We start from the raw sequence: 19,441 nt of genomic DNA, 5'->3' as shown, positions 1-19,441 counted from the left end.
AAGTCTCTTGTCTTAGGTTATTGCTATAAGAAGAAGAAGTAGTAGTAGTAGTAGTAGTAGTAGTAGTAACAATAATAATAATAATAGTAATGATAATAATCTGTCCCTACCCCAGAAACCTTGTGTCTACTTTCAGGATAACATAAATAAATATATTAAAAACTTATCAGTCACCAGGTACTATACTAGTTCATAAGGACACAACAATGAACAAGATGAAGATCTTGTCCACAGAGAGCTGACAGTCAATTGTGGTTCTGACAAGTAAATAATCTAGTACACAACACAGTGCAGCAAATCCAAGATAGGAGATGCGGGAGGGGTATGTGACAGACCAGGGAAATCTAAACTAAGACCTGAAGGATGAAGAGTTAACCAGATGCCTGTGTCTGCAAACAAGAGAAAATCCCAAATCAATCAAGCTTATCTTCACATAACAAGAAATCCCAAGGAAGGATGGCCAGTTGGTACCAGCAAGGGCAGAAGCTCCAGCTGTCTGTCTGCTCTTCCACCCTTAGTGCAGTGGCTGGTGGTTGGGTTGGCTCCCTTCATGGTTGTGAGATGGCTGGAACTTGGCCCACTGTGGGCAGAACTGCCCATGTAACTCTTTCTCGCCAGGAAGGAAAACCTTTCCCAAAGGGTTTTTCTTTATGTCTCAAAGGCCAGAACTGAGTCACATGCTCAAGATCAAATCAATCAACTGGCAAGAATGGAAACTTCCTGACAGCCAGAGGCTGTGACTGCGGCCAGAGCCTACCTTCCCCAAAGCATATGCGCATGCAGAGAAATGTGGACTCTTGAACAAAATTGAGGCTCTGTTAGAAAACAGGAGGGCAGTGAAAGGTTGCAGGGAAAGCAACCCATGGATGTGCCGTAGTCGTGAAGTAATATTTTCTTTGTTTAGACTATTATATTTGGCACTAATGTGAAATATAAAGAAATAAAAGACCACCTTGTGCTTAAGCAACAGCATATACATATTAAGAGTTTTATAACACCAAGGTCAAGGGTTCAGATCCCCCTACCACCACGCAGGGAAATTTAAAAAAGGATTTTAATAAGGGAAAACTAAAAATTAATGAAATTAATATAGTATGAACTAAACAACGCAAAGGCTGGGAGATCACAGAGTAAGAAAGGAAGATAAGGTTTTAAATAACCAGAGGCAGTTCTGAAAGGAGAAATGGCAGAGAGGTTGATTTACGTTTAAAGGCACAAAGGTAAAAATTTATGGAAGAAAAGGTATGTTTGTTTAGCTGTAACAGAGACTCTGTGGAGAATACTGAGAAAATGCATGTGCAAATATGAAGTCCATGAGGGTGGAACCACCAAGTGTGTGGATGTCCAACGTCCAGCCCAGGGCCTGGGGAATAAGTCACTCACTACACATGTGTTGAATGAATAAGTGAATGCTCTGATGAACAGGCTTGGCCTTGAAATTCTATTGGACAGGAAACTACCGAAGGTTTCTTATCAGAGGACACATGTGACCTAAAGTATTTCTCATGAAAACTCTTATTTTCAATAAATAGAATGGACTGCAGGAATGTGAGACAAAAAGTGTGATCAATCAGAAGGCTATGGAAGTCATCAGGGCATAAGGTAATCAGGGTCTGGATCCAGGGATTCAAGACCTAAAAACCAGAAGTACAATTTTAAAAAGTGGTGGTTATACCTAGGTATACATACTTTGCTTATTTTACATACAAAGAATGTCACCAGCACATAAAGAAGTAGTGTTGCATATTTTAGATTCATTTGTTACCACATTATGAAAAATAGGATGACATTTTTTATCTAGTTTATTTTACAGCATTTCGACTGGACTATTTTCCCTAGGTTTCGTTTTCAATTCCAACGAGGAATATGCCGGACTAACCCTGAGTCTCTGTGGCCTCCTAGTGCTAACCATCTAGAATGACACCTAGGACAGTGCTGTAGCAAATTCTACTATGAATCAAAATGCTATAGACTCATTCTATCCTCTAGTGTTTCTTCTAAACATGTAATAATGACACCCCCAAAATAACATCTCAGACACTATTCATAACCATACCAAATCTATGGTTGAGGTAAACAAAGTATCCATGAAACTAGAGTCATTAGATCATTCGTGTCTCCAACAGCAGCATTATTTCCTGTAACTATCTACAAGAAGCTACTGTCAAGGATTCTTCCTGTTTTGTTTTGTTTTGTTTCAAACGAGATTTTAATTACTGTTTGCTCATACTCTTATACCATTTAGTCTCTATGTCACAATGGTCACCTTACTTACCCACTCTGCTGTTCCATGACTAGTCACTATAAAAGATAACAAGTGCTTCTAACTGTCAGAAGACTCAGGACTAGCTGTCAGAGGACTCAGGCCTGACAGCTCTTGCCAAGAAGCAGTCTTAGTCACACACAAGTGGGGAATCCCCGCCAGCCAGACCCTGAGTCCCATGGCCCCTCTGAGAGGCAGTAGAGATGCCCCAGCTAACCCAAGAAAAGACAGCCAGGTCAGAGCGAAAGGCTGAGCACTGGCTGGCAATGTCGTCCACTAATGACGTGGTCAGCACGAAATATCCAGGTATCTGTTTCATGGAACCATAAAGATAAAAATTTAGAGACACTGTAGCATAAGTCTGTGGAAGAGTTTAGGCAGGTATAAGTAATAAGTACATAAAATCTAGACAAACAAACAGTGTGCCCCCCCCCACCCCATCCCCGCCAAAAGACAATTATTAACACCAGGGACAACAAAAAGTTGTGCTGGGAAAAAAAATACTACACTATATGACTTAGCTGTAAATGATGTTGTCAAAGTCATAATATTGTAAATGCTGAATATTATTCAAAATAGTAATAGAAGGGCTGTGCACATGGGGGAATGCATAAGAAAGATAAATTTCCTCTATCATAAGAAGCAAAGGTAATGCCTAAGACTGAAAAATTAAGAACTGGACACAGCAGCATGCTACTTAGAGATGGGGAGGTAAATAACAGAAGAATGAATCAGCCCAAAGACTTGAGCTTGAGAAAGCAGAGCACTGGGTGTGAGTGAAAATTGGGAGACAGCTGGTTTTTGTAACTAGCTTTTTACAACTCTTGGACTCTTTGGATTTTGTACATGTATAACTAAGATTTAAATGAAAACTAAATTAAAAAGTGACCAACTAGAGACTAGAACTCTGAGTTTCCGACACTTAGTGCTTGTGCCATTGTATACTCTTTTTAAAAAATTATATATATGCTTTCACCCTTGAAGAAAATATAGAGAAAACACTATTTTACTGAAATGATTTATTTTTCTATTGTTTTTGTTGTGGCTATTGTGTTTTCGTTTCATGGAAGAAAAAACTCAAATATTCACCAGCTGAATGGGAGACTCATCTGTACAAGCTGCCAGGAAAACACAACTACAGTAAGACCTTCGCTGTAAAGGGGCACTCTCTACTAGAGAAACAGATAAACATGCAAATAATCAAAAACAATGAGATAAGTACCACAATGGTTAACTGTTCTGCGCCTTGCTTTCCTCATTTGTAAAATACCTCAGAGTTTTGTGAATATTTAATGAGCCAGCATATATAAAATGCTTGGAACACTTCCTGGAAGATAGTAATTACCTCCCAGATCAGAAGAAAAATAAAGCCAAAAGGATAAACCCCTGTCTGTCTGATTTTAAAGCCAATGTTCATTCTTCTACATCACATTTCTAAAATAATCTTATTATTTTCATAGACAAAAGATAACTTTACTCCTGGATCCAAATGGTGTCGGCTAAATGGAAAAACTGTGACTCATTAAGTACGTATATATAGATGAGGATAAAATCTGAGGATAAAAAAAGCTTTTCTAGTTCTTTCTGATGATTACAAATATTTGATTTATTTAGAAATAGCCCCTTAAAATATGTTTTATAACTTATGCATGACCAAAGTGAAGTTCCTGACTTATCAAAAAGTAAAATGTGGTAGTGAATGATTTTCAATAACCAGCAAGTAAATTATTTGTCACTAGATGGCACTGTCTTGGATAATTTTTTTTAAATTACTTTTAGCACAGTGAGATCCAAACTGATTTGTCCAATTAAAAGGATACTTTCTTGAAGGGAGGAAATCACTCCCACTTTTGAAGTTATTTCATGGCTTTAAAAATAGATATGGTTTAATAGAAAACGATGATTATATAATCAAGTTAAATTTTATTTTTAAACTTATCTGATCTTAAATAACTATTCTGATATCTTCTTAGCAAAAATTATTCTGAATGTCTCTTGTCTCCAAAACAGCAAGAAAGTACAGAAATGTATTGCGCAGTACAAGTGTGGTGGTTTGTACTGTTGGCAACTTGGTTAAGGTGGAACTGCACTTCCCAGCATCCCCTTCCACATATGCTTCTAGGCTAGAGTTGGTCAACAGAGGTTTACTTGAGATTTGGAAGGAAGGACTGCAGCAGCAGCACTGCTCTCTGAAGTCATTCCTTTCTTCATAGTTAGATGGGACAGACACAGATGCTGGCAAGTTCCAGGCTGTCTTCACGCTCCTCTGCTCCGTCCGTGTCCAGTTCTCTTACCCAAATACTGAACTTACTGGCCAACAAAGGCCCCAGGCCCATCATCAGATGCTTGGCAGGAAACAAAGAAGTGGCATTTAAGAAATGCTTGCTGATTAACCAAGGTACCTTTAGGAAACTATAATAATGCAGTAAATAATTAAAGCTTCTCTTCACACAGCAGCTTCAATGGGTTGATAATGTTCTATTAATTATACAGAATTATATAACCTTTTGCATGTACCAAATATCACATAAACTTTGTTTTTTAACAATAAAGCACAGCAAGGGCACTCGGTGATTTATTTAAATAGTTAGACATATTTAAGTAAGTTGAGACCACAATGTCTGAGCAAAATAGTAAGCTGGGGGACTCCAACTCCACTTCCTCTTTATTATTTACCAAATTATTATTTACTAGTTTCGTTCATTTTCCCTGAAAACCTTCACATATTTCCAGCCACCTATCCTTAATAGCCAGCCAAACTCCTGAGTTTGGGAGGAAACCACCAATGTAGCTCTTTAGTCTTTGTGTTATTTTCAGTACTGATAAACCAGATCTAGTGCTGGAACCCACGACAGCGGCACATAACAGTCTCAATAATTGTACACTACAAGAATTGATGAGTTAAGTTATCTTCATATCAGTATCAGTTTGATTCAACTCCCTTAACATCTTAGTTACTACAAAGTAAAATAAACAAAACATCCAAGAAAACAAGAAATACAGTTGCTAGTCATGGATAAAAAAAATAAGTTTCTGTGTTCTGCCCTGCTGTTTCTCGCATTTGCCTCTGGAAATGTCACCAAGTATCATCCAGTCTGAGTGACTGCTTCCCTAGAGATCACTTCCCAAGCCATATCTCTAACATTAAACCTCAGCTAAGTCACAATCCCCTGGGTCCATAGGGCAGCATTCCATTCATCTGTGTGTGTTGCCAATGTTTACAGAGGCTCCCTATGTTCTGGGGAGTCTTCTAAACCCTTTACAACCATTATCTCTTTAGGCTTCCAGCACCCTATGACATCAGTATTATTACATGCATACAGATCCTGGTGTTGACATGTACTAGACATGTAACCTTGAAAGGATTAGAGAGATTGAGTAGCTTTCTCCAATGTTATATATCTAGCACATGTTAACACCAGGATCTGGACCTGGGTTGGGTCTGACTGTAGAACCTGAGTTCTCAACCATCAAGTGATGGTCCATTCCCACCCTCCCCCGTTTGATCAGACAAACTGAGAATAAGGTCTGCATCTGACTCTTCTTTCTATCCTTCCAAAACATGTCATGCACTTGTATTTAGTAAATGTCAATAGTTATCTGTTAACTAAATATAGTCTAAGCAAGAAAGTTAGCTGAGGTGTTGCCTTTATATCAAATAATTCCTTCTCCAATTTAAACTAAAGAAGACTAGGTTTCATAAAACTTAACAACAGTGCAGACAATGAAGACAAAACCTAGGGATAAATTAAACTACAGCCATATAACCACTACAGCTCAGACCTATTCCAGTCTTTAGGATTCCAACTTCACTACAGGACAAGCACCTAATACTGCCATACCTTCAAATACTATATTCTAAAACTATACTGGGATTCCTCCCCAAATGAATGAATAAACTCCAGGTCTCTGGCCCTCTTGGACCTACTGTGGTTAAGTGGGCCAAATCCAGCCATATTTTGAGAGATGACAATTAGAGAATAACTTTCTATAAGGACAGAATGCTGTGTAAAACAGGGGACCTTTCTGCCAGTGCCTCTCCCGCCCCCACAAGAGTTTCACATGGGTTTTGTTGCCCTATCGTACTGAAATGCATGGGCGTTTTCTTCCGTGAAGACATCATATTCTGCTTTCTCTCATCTGCTAATAAGAACCTCCTATTTGTAACTCTGCTGGGAGTAACAGACTGAGAGTTTGCTCAAATGCACCAAAAATTTTTACTACTATGTATCTTAGGAACGCAAATGCTATCCATTTGGACTAAATTTGAAACACCATAATCTCACAGTACTCAATTATCATGGCAGGTCTAAAATATTAAAAGGACTCTCCCAAGCCTTCCACGATTTTATTTTCCCTCTGGTAAGCAATTCCTCGGAGTCAGCCCTTTTTACGCCACTCCGCCTAAGCTCTTCTCTCAAGCTCCCAAGTCCTTTTCCCTGTGGGCCCCAGATCTAGTCCTTTCAAGTCAAAAGCTTTCTCCTCAGCTGCTGGGCCCACAACCTAACCACTGAGGTTTCCAGACCACAGACTTCCCTCTCCTTAATTAAGCATATTCTCAGCCCCACTCCTGTTCTATTCAGTATGGATTCTCATTCCTTGCTAAACGTCATTTTTTCTATAACTCTGCCCAGCATCGCCCACTCACCTGACTCAGCAAGAGTCACACAAATTGCATATGTTAAAAATATCCTTTGCGGTATCTTGAGCACTGTTGTTTCCTTCACATTTGAATAAAGCACGAATGCACGGACATTTGATGACAATTTAAGCCCCTTGACTCTAGGTAGGCAAATACCGCACTTTGTCCATCACTTTTAGCATGAGAATTTTTCACCACAGACAGTAATTAGTTGCTTTTAAATTTATGCAATCTGAACAAGAGAACAGGCCAAAAATATAGCAGAACTTCCTAATCACCTGTATACTAAAACATTCAAGTGAACCACTGATGGGAGTCGTAAAATTTTTATTTCTGTCAATCTTCAAGAAAAAAGAAAATGGAGAAAAAACAATGATCTATCCTTGATGATTTGGCATTATTTGCCTGAAGGAAGATTTTAGGGTATTTTACAGTCCCTCTGATTTACTGTTCTTTGTTTTCATCATTACATTAGCATGTAATCTGATCCACTCTGATGGTCCCAGAGAACCACTTAAGCTTTTCCAAAGCATCCTCTGCAAGACTGAACCTGGCTTTTGGTAATCTTCTTTCTTTAAACTCATTCCAAAAATGAGCTTCAGAGAAGAACTTTCTAAAGTCAACACTAACTTCAGACTTTGGGTCTCTAACAATTGGTCACAGAATGCAGATGAAACTCAAAATCTGTGGTGCTCTCAAAGCTTTCAAAGCAAAACACTGGACAGATGTGCAGAGATAAGCACAGGCCTCAAACAACACCGCAGCTTAATGGCTTACTTCCATGAAGGTCTAGAAGTAACAGTTCTGTAAACGGCTTTGGTTACTCTCAGGGTCATCCATTCAAACAACCTTGATATATCATTGTCATTGCTGAGATATTTAAAGAAAAATATCTTTCACTGGCACAGGAAAAGAGGCTTTTAGAATTCAGAGAAAAATGTATAGACTAAAAAAGTACCTTCAGCGTGGCAATCTCAGATTGTGACTTTTGTTTTCAATTACTACAGTCAGATTACCTGAATAATAATTTTGTTTTTGTGAGATCCTTAAAAATGAGTGGCTGTATGTTCTTCATTTTTAAAAAGTTTCTCCTTTTCTATTTGTGATTATGATAGAAACTACAAGTTTTGTAAAAAAAAAAAAAAAAGTTATTTTCCTTCAGGAATCTATCGTACAAATCTATCCACTTCGTTCTGTAAACTACCCCAGATAAATACTAAATTGGACAAATACACCAGACAACGTCAAAAAAATAACTATGTGAACTGAGTTAGTTACACAATTAATTCTCCATTACTGGCAAACGTTTGATTCTGTTCTTAAAAGCTTAAATACAAAAAAAGAGAAGTTTAATGTCTTGAGGATCCCCGTACATTTGCCGAACACCAGGAAAACCTTAAAAAGCACTACTTCATTAAATGCAAAGCAAAGAGATTTGACTCCTTTAGAATAATATAATTAGAGAAAGGACTACACAGAAAACAGGAAGGTCGTTAAGAGAGCATGGCCTCCGGTATGAGTAGGATCAGGATTCAAACCCGGGTTCAGTAACTTGCCAGCTGTGTGACCTTGCACAAGTTACTTAAGCTATCTGAAGTTCGGTTTATTCTGCTGTAAAATAATTAATAATAATAACAATAGTAATATCAACTCACAGAAGTGTTGCAAACACTCAGTTAAATGAAGCATTTGCAACTGACGTAGCCCCTGACACATGGTAAAATGGGACACAGTAAATGTAAATTCCCCTCTTGTAACTCCCCTTCCCTGTGCAAAACTGATATGGCAGATCTCTTCAGAATTCACAATGGTTGTGGAATGGTTATGTTCTTCAAAAAAACTGTGTGTAAATCCTATTTTAAGAATACTGAAGGAAATTCTGACACATGCTACAACACAGATAAACCCTGAAGACATTATGCTAAGTGAAATAAGCCAGTCACAAAAGAACAGATATTGTATGATCCTTCTTATGTAAGGTTTCTAAAGTAGCCAGATTCCTAGAGACAGGGAGCAGAATGGTGGTTATCAGAGACTGGATGGTAGGGATGGGGAATTGTTTAATGGGTACAGAGTTTTAGTTGGGGAAAGTGAAAAAGTTCTGGAGATGAAGAGCGGTGATCACACAACAATGTGAATGTGCTTAATACCACCAAACTGTACACTTAAAAATGGTTAAAATGATAAATTTTATGTTATGTATATTTTACCATACATACACAAAAAAGAACACTGAAAAGTGCTTGGTATTTAAAAGAATTTTATGGGCCGACCCCATGGCTCACTAGGGAGAGTGCGGCGCTGGGAGCGCAGCAGTGCTCCCGCTGTGGGTTCGGATCCTATATAGGGATGGCCGGTTCGCTTACTGGCTGAGTGCGGTCACAAAAAAGGACAAAAAAATAAAAAAATTAAAAAAATAAAAGAATTTTATAATAAATTCTTTTGGAAAAATAATTTTCTAGGAAAATAATTGTGTTGTAGTCTGCCTGTTCCAGCTCCCAGGCTAGAAAGAGCACTATGGGAGAAAAATCAGGTAACTCTACCAGTTGGTAGAGATCCTTGCTTTCCACTTCAGCCATACCCTGGTCGCTGGGCTACAGTCCACTACTTGTCCCCAGTCAGCTCTTTCTCAACTCCTACAATGCTGCTCCAAGCACTGACCACTTTTTCAAGCCCCCTAACCAATCTACCTTGCCACCTCTTGCAGATAGCCTTACCTGATAATCCATAAAGGCAATTCTCCCTAGACTTTCTTCAGTTCCACTCCTGACCTGATTCTGTTCACAAACACCTACAACCCCACTGCTCAGCTTCTGAAGAGGAAGTTAACACATTATTTTCCTTATACTTTTAGACTCATCCTCTTCCTACCTCCTTGGGGAATGTGCTTTTCTCCTTCGGTCTTTTATCTCTCCTTCTTCTACTTCTACTTACACAAATATGTAGGTATATTTTACTACTTTATACTAAAATAAAGTATTTTCTTTTACTCCCTCTACCCTTTGTCTGTAATCTACCTCCTATTTTACATTGCTTTTTATTTATTTATTTATTTTTTAAAAGATGACCAGTAACGGGATCTTAATCCTTGACTTGGTGTTGTCAGCACCACGCTCAGCCAGTGAGCAAACTGGCCATCCCTATATGGGATCCGAACCCATGTCCTTGGTGTTATCAGCACCACACTCTCCCGAGTGAGCCATGGGCTGGTCCCTTTACATTGCTTTTTAAAGAAAGATAGTCAGTACTCACTGTACTCATTAATGCCCACTGCACTTAGCCATTGGAATGAAGTTCCTAATGCCACTATTACAACTTTTCTCACTGAGATAACCTCTGACTTGGTCAAATCCAATGGCCTCAGTTTGCTTCTCATCCCAGCTTGACCTCTTGGTGGCATCTGATATGACTCACTACTTCCCCATTTGAAACTGTTCTTAGATGGTTCTTCTTCTGTGTGCCCTTCAAATGTCGGAGTGTCCCGAGTCCTTTGCTTGGCCCTCTCTCATTTTGCTTGGCTAGCTCTCCTTGTGTGACCTCACTCATTCACACGTCTGTGACTGCATTCTGTACCTTCCATCCCTAAATGTTGGAGTTACACTTCCAACTGTCTGCTAGTTATCTCCGTTTCATTGCCTCATTCTCAAATGTCCAAAACCAAACACAATGCTTCCTTCCTACTCTCCCATCCAACGGGTAGAGGTTAAAAAAATCTTCAACCATTCTCTACTCTTCCACCTCCCCCACAACTGCTATATGTAGCTCCAGGCAGTAAGTCTCACAAATCCCACCTCCCCAAATGACTCTAAACTTTGTCTTCTCCTCCTCATCGGCACTGTCAACACCTCAATCCAGGCCCTTCCTCTCACTCGCCTGGACTGCTGCACTAGTCTCCTGACTAGTCTATTCTCCCTAGTTCATCCCCTCCAGTCCATCTTCCACACTGCTGCCAGGCATTTTTCTAAAATGTGACTCTATGCCACTCCTCTGACTTTAAAACTTCCAATAGTTCCCCACAGCCAACAAGGCAAAGACCAGTCACCCAGCATCACACACACGGCACTTTCCAACCTCATCTCCTGCCAATTTCCTACTCCCCAACTCCCACGAACCTTAAGTTGCACCCCAACTTCTCCAAGGAGGACACTTTACACCTCCACAGTTGGGTGCACACTGTTTCTGAAACGAGATCCCGGTTCTTCTCCACATCATGAGCAACTACATACTCGAAAGACTCAACTCCAGTGCTTTCTTCCAGACCTCCCCTGGCCAAATTCATTGCAGGATTCCAGAGCAGTTTGAACACGAGGCTGCGACACTGACCAACAGCAGTGCATGCACTTGTTTCGCTGAAACCTGCTCTGTGGAGCACCATGACGTCAGGAACTCTGCCTTCCTCATTTTTCAGTTGACCCAGATTCTTTAAAGCTGAGTGATCTTTCTCTTTAGTCCCAGGTCTCCCAACCTCAATGCTCAGTGACTCCACTGCCACACTGATGGACCATAAGGAGCATATCCACTATAAGGCTTTGGGAAATTGCTTGTCTGTTCATTCAACTATCATTTACTAGATGCGGGGATACATGGATGAGGAAGACCTGACCCCTTCTCAGTAAGGAGCTCACAGTGTAGTAAGGAAAACGAACACATAAACAGATGTTAATAACACATGTTGTAGAAACCCAGTGATAGAGTGATTCCTAGAACATTCTGGAGACAGAGGGACATGGACGAGGACAATTTACCCAGCAAGTGGGGGGAAATGGGAATGGAAGAGACCCTCTGAGGAAGCTTCGAGAACTCACGATGCCTGAAGGAAGTCTAGAGAACACTCAGGAAAGAGGAGGGGACAGGCTGCATGGGAGACAGGAAAAGGGAAATATAGCAATTAACCAGATTAACTTTTTGTCAACTGTCCAAGTACCAGTAATAAACGTCATGACATAATCTTTGCAAGTACCAGAGTGCTTCAAAAAGTTCGTGGAAAGATTTGTATTATCTTTTCATTCTATTTTTCCACAAACTGTTTGAAGTACCCTCTATACACAGATCTTTAATGGTGACAATAAACAACACAGTCGGCAACCTTCTGAGACCCACATTTCCATCTCTTTTTTGCTGTCCCTCTCTCTCACACCCACGGACACACAGAAAAAGTTTAATATACATGTAATGAGAACTCAGAACCTATGTGGCAGCACTGACGTGTGGAGCTCACACTGCTACTTTGCACCCCTTCAGTCACATCACCATCTGTGCTGTCCAAGGGCTCCCTCCCTTTGACTAGTCCTCACCATCGCTGACCCTTTATCTCTTCCTGCTGTCACCCCCATGCACACTGCCCAACCAGCCCCCGCTACCTGAGGCTGCCCTATTCATTCAGAGATGATGTTACTGAGAACAATCCTATATTTTAGTGCTGAAAGGAGCTTATCAACAATAGTTCTTTTTCACAGCATAAAGACAACTAACTCTTTAATTTGGAACCACAGTTATTACTGCTATTGTGGTTTAGTTTCTTTAAGTCTTTAATGGACTCAAAGTTTTTTCTTAAAAGAAAAAAATAACCCTATCAGAAAAAAATTATCATGGTCAAGGGTTTGGATCCTTGTAGCAGTCAGCCTCCAAAAAATAAAAAATAAAAAAAAAAGAAGGAAAAAAATTATCACACCATGCCATGGAGAAAATTTGGATTTAATTTCTGGGTTTGTCAGTGTTTTACTACACGATTCCTTGGTCCACTTAATCTCAAATCCTCATAAAAATCTCAACATATGTTATGTCACATAAAGAATTTTTAAAATACTGTCATGTTTCTGCTCCATCTTATTGACAAGTAGTTTACTAATTGGGAAGCTGATTAAATACATGTATAGATACATAACATAAAAGAATACTAATCTTTCAATTTAGTATTTACATTTGTCAGCTACTATTTTAATCACACATATTATGTATTAATTGCATCTCTGCAAGTTTAGTTAACAAAGCATATGAATGATAGAATCCTGCTTGAAGCTGGGAGGTAAGGGAGAGGAAAAATAGGTAACCCCTGGTCGAGGATCATGGCCCTGAACTCATGTTAACCAGGGGGAAGGGAAAGGAAGGGTAAAAAGGGGGGGGAGGGGACACAGATAAGAATAATTCAAAGCAATACGTAAAGTAAAAAACATAAAGTAAATTAATTTCACTTACAATGAAAAGATTCCCTGAAAACAAGTGAGGTAAAATCCTACTTCATTCCCCTTAATCCAAGAACCGAGTAGAAGTCCCACTCCAGGGATGCCTGGTGGTGCTGAAAAAGAGGCAAGAAGGTATCAGATCTCAAAATCTAGGTGATGAATGGCATGCCAGCCACTCACCCTCCCACCTCAAGCACTTTTTAAAAAGTTAATCATCAAATTAAATGTTATAATCCAATTTCCAAAATTGTTCTACTCCACTTACACCGCTGTCACCTATAATAATCCTGCAGGCAAATGTATTCATTTCATGCATTATCCTCTTCAAATTCTGCGACATCTGAAGCTCTTGATCTCTCTGCTTTTTTCGTTCCTGCCAGGAATGCAGCTGGCTCTTCTTTCCCTCTAATTCTAGAGATCTAGCTCTCCTTCCTAATCATACTCCAAACCAAGACTTCCCCCAAAGGCCTGTCCTCAGTGCTGTTCGCTCTACATACTCAGACCTCGAAAAATTTAGCCATCCCCTGCAAATGTGAAATTTCCGTCTTTGGCTAGACATTTCAACCTGAGCCCTGGCTGTATATTTTCAACCCCTTAGAAATTTCCCCTTGAATGTCTAAAACCAAGCAAGCACCCTTATCCACTCAGAATGTAGTTCTCTTCCCAAATGACACATGCCCGGTCATTCTACAGATCTGACAACCTTTAGACCATTTTTTACTCTCTCACTCCTCTCATCATTCTGCTGCATCCCTCCCATGGGTCCTCCCTCTCTTCTCTCACTGCCCCAACTAATCCATCATCACCTGACTGTTAGATTACATCACTAGGATCTACCTCCTATTCTCCCTTTCTTCAAGTCATCTTTGCCACTGCTACCAGATTAATCTTCTTTTAGATACCACATTTTTTTCCTTTCAAAATTATACCATCACTCCTCTTCATCAGAACACAAGTGCAGTGGTTTTAAAATGTGTTCCAGATTTTTCAAGACTCCTCTCTTTAAAAGGTGGAACTTAGTTCCCCTCCACTTGATTGTGGGCTGAATTTACTGGACTGCATCTAAGGAATAGAATAAAAATGTGGCAAGAGTGACAGTGTATGACATCCATGGCTAGGTGAAAAGGGCACTGTGGCTTCTGCCTTCTTTTCTTGGATCTCTCAATCTGGGGAGTGCAGTTGCCATGTGATAAGGACACTCAACCCTGTGCAGAGTCCCACATGGGGAGGAACTGAAGCCTCCCACCAACAACCAGCACCAACTTGCCAGCCAGGCAGGTGCGCCATATTGGAAGAGGATCCTCCAGCCTCATTCAAGCCTTCAGATGACTATAGCCTAATATCTTGACTTCAACATCAGAAGAGACTGCAAGCCTGAACACCTGGTTAACCTGCTCCCAAAGCTCTGACCTATAGAAACTGTCAGAGATAATAAATGTTTATTGGTATTTTAAGCCACTAAATTTGGGGGTAATCTGTGACATGGGAATAGATTATTAGTTCAAAAGGCTCTCTGCTGCCATATATATCAAATCCAAATTCTTTTCTGGGGGCTCTCAAGGGTCTTCCACTAATTGCCCTTACTTTATCTTTAAACACAAACACGCTGCTTCAGTCTAGGCCAGTTATTTTATCGACCTCAAATGACATGGTAAAATTTTGTCTCTACTTTAGCCTGTGCTACTCTCACATGAAATGTCCTTTTTGGGTCTCTTCACTAAACTAAATTCAACACTCTTTTTTAGGCTCAATTCAAGGTCTATTTACATGAGAATTTTTTATATTTTTAATGTATATAAACAAACATATCTGATTTCCAAAATTATATTTTCATTATTTAAGGTAGAAATTATGACTTCTGCTACCCTTTATATTTACTATATTAATGGATACATAGATATAAAATTTTGTTTAGAATTAACTTTTATGGGGCTGAGCCCGGGGCGCACTCGGGAGAGTGCAGCGCTGGGAGCACAGCGACGCTCCTGCCGCGGGTTCGGATCCTATATAGGAATGGCTGGTGCACTCACTGGCTGAGCGCCGGTCACGAAAAAGACAAAAAAAAAAAAGAATTAACTTTTATGATGCTTCTTTCAAAAAAATGATTTTAAGATCTTATAACAATTGACATATACAATGAAGTTTATTTGACTTTAAAAAAGTATCCAAGGGCCGGCCCGTGGCTCACTCGGGAGAGTGCGGTGCTAATAACACCAAGGCCCCGGGTTCAGATCCCATATACGGATGGCCGGTTCGCTCACTGGGTGAGCGTGGTGCTGACCACACCAAGTCAAGGGTTAAGATCCCCTTACCGGTCATCTTTTTAAAAAAAAAAAAAAAAAAAGTATCCAATATGAAAACAGTTCTAAATGGTTGGTAGTTTATTTCACACTGTGCCCTCATCAAAGTTGGCTTTTGATTTTTTTAACTGACTGTAAGTAACAGATCCTGCAGTTCTACTTTAATTGAACTTCCTTATTTTAGTGTAGCCAGAGCGATTGTTGAAAAGCCGCTGCCTCTGTTGTTGGGGCTGTGGCCAGTTTCTTTTAAATGGGTCCGCCTGCTCCACACTTATGAACACCTCATTCTGTCCACAGCTACCTGATGGAGGAATGACCTAACTCAAGGCAAGTTCTGGTAGTATTCAATGTAGTACTGGTCCCAGTAAAAAAATTAAATTAAAAAGTATCAAATAGTCTCAGAAGATAATGTGGTAGAATATATTACCCCAAATATCCACACAGTCTATGAATAAGCAATTCCGTTTTTAGGACTCTATTTTATAGACATAATCACCCAAGCAAGCAAAAATGCAGGTATAGGAATATTCCCCACAGCACTGTTTGGAATAAGGAAAAATTAGAAGCAACATAAAATACATCAATTGAGGAAAAGTTAAATTAAATTAGGGCACAATAGACTATCATGGATCCATTTTTTAAAATGAAATAGATCAACATGTACTGTCCTGTTCAAATACACATGGTATATTAGGTGAAAAAAAGCAAGTCGTGCAAAGATAATAAAATATTTAAGAATAAATTTAACAAGAAAGGTGTAAAACCCATCTGAGAAAAACTTTAAAATGTACCTAAAAAGGCACAAATGAAGACTTAAACAAATAGATATCTCTTATTTTTGGATAGAACAAGTCAACATCATAAAAATGTCAGTTCACCATAATAAGTTAATTTATAAATTTAATGTAATGCCCACAGATATGCCAACAAGTTTTTTTTTTATGAAGACAGACAATTGATACTGAACCACATATTGAAAAATAAATGTGTAATAACAGCTAGGAAAACACCGAAATGCTAGAGAGGGAGACTTAGTCCATCTAAACATTAAATTATACTATAAAGCCTCCATAATGAAAAGTATGGTATTGGTGCATGGAGAGACAAATCAATGGAGTAATATAAGAAAGATTAAAAATAGGCTCAAGTAGAGATGCAGTTTTAGTACTGTATATGATAAGGTGGCATCTAAAATTACTGGGGCAAAAATCGACTTTTTAATACATGGTATTAAAACAGTTGGCTAACCACTTGGAAAAGGGTAAAATTAGATCCCTACCTCATACCATACTGCCAGAATAAACTCCAAATGAACCAGAAATCTAAAGGTAAAACAATGAAGCCATACTAGTACTAGAGGGAAAAAATGGTAAATTCTTCCCTAAACTTGGTTTAGAAAAAGGCTTGCTAACTGTAAGTCAAACTCAGGAATAAAACATTAATCGATTTCACTAAATAAAAAAATTACTTAATTTTTGTATGGCCAAAAAACTCTTACCATAAATAAAAGACCATAGGTAAAACGGGAGAAAATACATGTATCACATCACATATAAAGGACTAATAATGCATAATAAATAAAGGACTCTTAAAATGAGAAAAATAAAGACTAATAATTCGATAGAAAAATTGGCAAAGGACATGAACACACACACACACATATACATATATGTGTACATAAAAACACACACATATGTCATTCCTTAAACATATGCAAAAATGTTCAATTTCACTCATAATAAAAGAAACAAACACAAGTTAAAACTACGCTGAGATGCTATTTCTAAACCATCAAGACTGGCAAAAATTAAACAGTACAAAAAGTCACTCTCGGCCAAGGACAATCAGGCACTCTCACACAGAGCTTCTTGAAGAAACAGCCAATTCTAGGGCCAAGGTAGAGAAGGCACACGACAAGGAACAATCTGTGCAAGAAAGTACAGATATGTTCAAAGAATGATGGGGATGTGTCAAAAAGACACAGGAGCCAGCTCCAGGGGCTCCTACTGACAATTCGATCAAAATAAATAATGAAAATAAATTAAGAGTAAAGTAAAAATCCATGAGTCTACACTGATGTACATAAATAAATGAGAGATAAGAGGAAGCTCTTCTTTGAGGAAAAAAAAAGCCAATTAATAAATGAAGACCCAATGATGGAATTTTAAAAATCACCATTGCGCATCCGTCATAGGAATAACCGATTCAGGCAAGAAGCCTAGGGTGAAAGTGTGAGGAGTAACAGGATATTAACGAAATCTAAAAATATCACTCTACAAGAGAACTACTTGAAAATGGGGAAAGAGTAACTTCCCTGAGAAAAACTGGAGAAAGTGAAGAAACCTGACAAACTCTGCTGCAACCCAGTTACCATCACCAGTGGTGGGACGAACATCTCACACCTCCGAAAATGATGCACCCAGAACACAGTGTCCTTCAAGCAGCACTTCTACCAAAAGTGCAAATCTAAACACAGCCATGAAGAAACATCACACAAACCCAAACTGAAGGGTATCCTAGGGAATAACTGCCTAGCATTCTTCAAAAATGTCAATGCCGTGAAACACACAGAAAGGCTGAGAAGTTCTCCAGACACAAGGAGACTACAGGAGCGCCTCGACTTACGATGGGGTTACATCCGGACAAACCCATTGTAAAGTCAAAAAATCATGAAGTCGAACCATCTCAAGTCAGGGACTGTCTGTAAATGTAACATGTGATCCGGGAATTTCTTACTCTAAAGATATTTTGGGGATGAATGACAGAATCTGAATAAGGTCTGTAGTTAAATAATATTATTATATCTGTGTTAATTTCCTGATTTTGAAAAAGCACAAACAAAAGAAGAGAGAGAAAGTAAGTTGTATATATATGCTATTCTTTAAAAAGATAGAGCTACATATCTTTAAATATAGTCACATATATAAATGTACCGAAATGACTTTTCTAAGCACCAAGGAAAGGTGAGAAGCACGCATGTTGATAATAGTGATAAATTACTTCTAAAGTTGGGGTGTGGGTTTGGTGGGGGTGTGCGGGGGTAGAACTGGGAGAGTGAAACAAAATTTTTACATTCTAATTTTATGTTTATAAAATAAAGTAGTGATATTATGGGAGGTTACTATCTTTTAAAGTTTTTCAATAGTTTTCAAATGCAAAATATAAATTCAAGGAAAATGTTGCTTATTCAGGACAGAACTTGAGATCAATTAACTTCAATTAACACAAATGACCTTAATTCCATACTAGCATTCTCATGTTAATATCAGTTGTTTGAGTAAATACAGAAGTTTATAAAATGATTTCTATATCTTCATATAATAAATAGAATAAAGAGAGAGTGTCACCTAGAGAAACATCGCACACACCCTCCAGGAAACAAGTTTTAAAATGTTCTCAGCCGTGCTGTTCACAACGTAAAAATCATGAAACTTTAATGTCAGCCAATAGCAGAACGGAGAAATAAATTGTAGCATGCAATGGAAAACTACACAGCAATGAAAATTAATGAACTACAGCTACATACATCAGCAGAGTTAAATATTAAAATCTTAATGTTGAGTGGAATTAGAAAGGTATAGCACAGAATACATCCAGTATGTTCCATTACATGAAGATAAAAGCCAGGCAAAACTAAACATATTGTTCAGAATTACATACATATAACTATAAAGGAAAGCAAGGGAATGACTAACACAAATTTGAGGATAGTTGTTACTTCTGTCAAGGAAGGAAGGAGGATCTCACTGAAGAGAGGTTCACAAGGCTGCAAAAATAGTAGTAATGTCCTATTTCTTCAAGTATATGTGTTCAATTTTATTATTATTCTTTAAACTATATATATGCACAACATAGGCTATTTTACCAATACAACATTAGAATTTTTTTTCAGGTTTTAAAATAAGTAACTATAAAATGACTTTAAATGTGGATAATCAGATTTCAAGATATCAGAGATTCATTTCTAGTTACCTGATGTTTACTTAGATAAGAATTAACCAACCCACCACTGGCTGAAAGGAGAACTTTTGTTCCCAAAGCTTTCATCGTTACC

The 19,441-nt window shown here is 38.6% G+C and overlaps 1 long non-coding RNA gene across 1 annotated transcript in view; it reads right to left on the bottom strand.

Annotated features, from left to right (window-relative positions):
• Nucleotides 1-19,441, bottom strand: part of LOC134380075 (uncharacterized) — a 73,783-nt gene that overhangs the window by 34,844 nt on the left and 19,498 nt on the right. Inside the window, exon 2 of the long non-coding RNA XR_010023850.1 lies at nt 13,101-13,200. This is a non-coding gene — a long non-coding RNA (uncharacterized LOC134380075). The remainder of the gene's footprint in view (nt 1-13,100; nt 13,201-19,441) is intronic.

This window comes from Cynocephalus volans, chromosome 6 (assembly GCF_027409185.1).
Source record: "Cynocephalus volans isolate mCynVol1 chromosome 6, mCynVol1.pri, whole genome shotgun sequence".
Classification (NCBI taxonomy): Eukaryota; Metazoa; Chordata; class Mammalia; order Dermoptera; family Cynocephalidae; genus Cynocephalus; species Cynocephalus volans.
The sequence above is the reverse complement of the archived record's forward strand: the minus strand, read 5'-3'. Positions and strand labels throughout refer to the sequence as shown.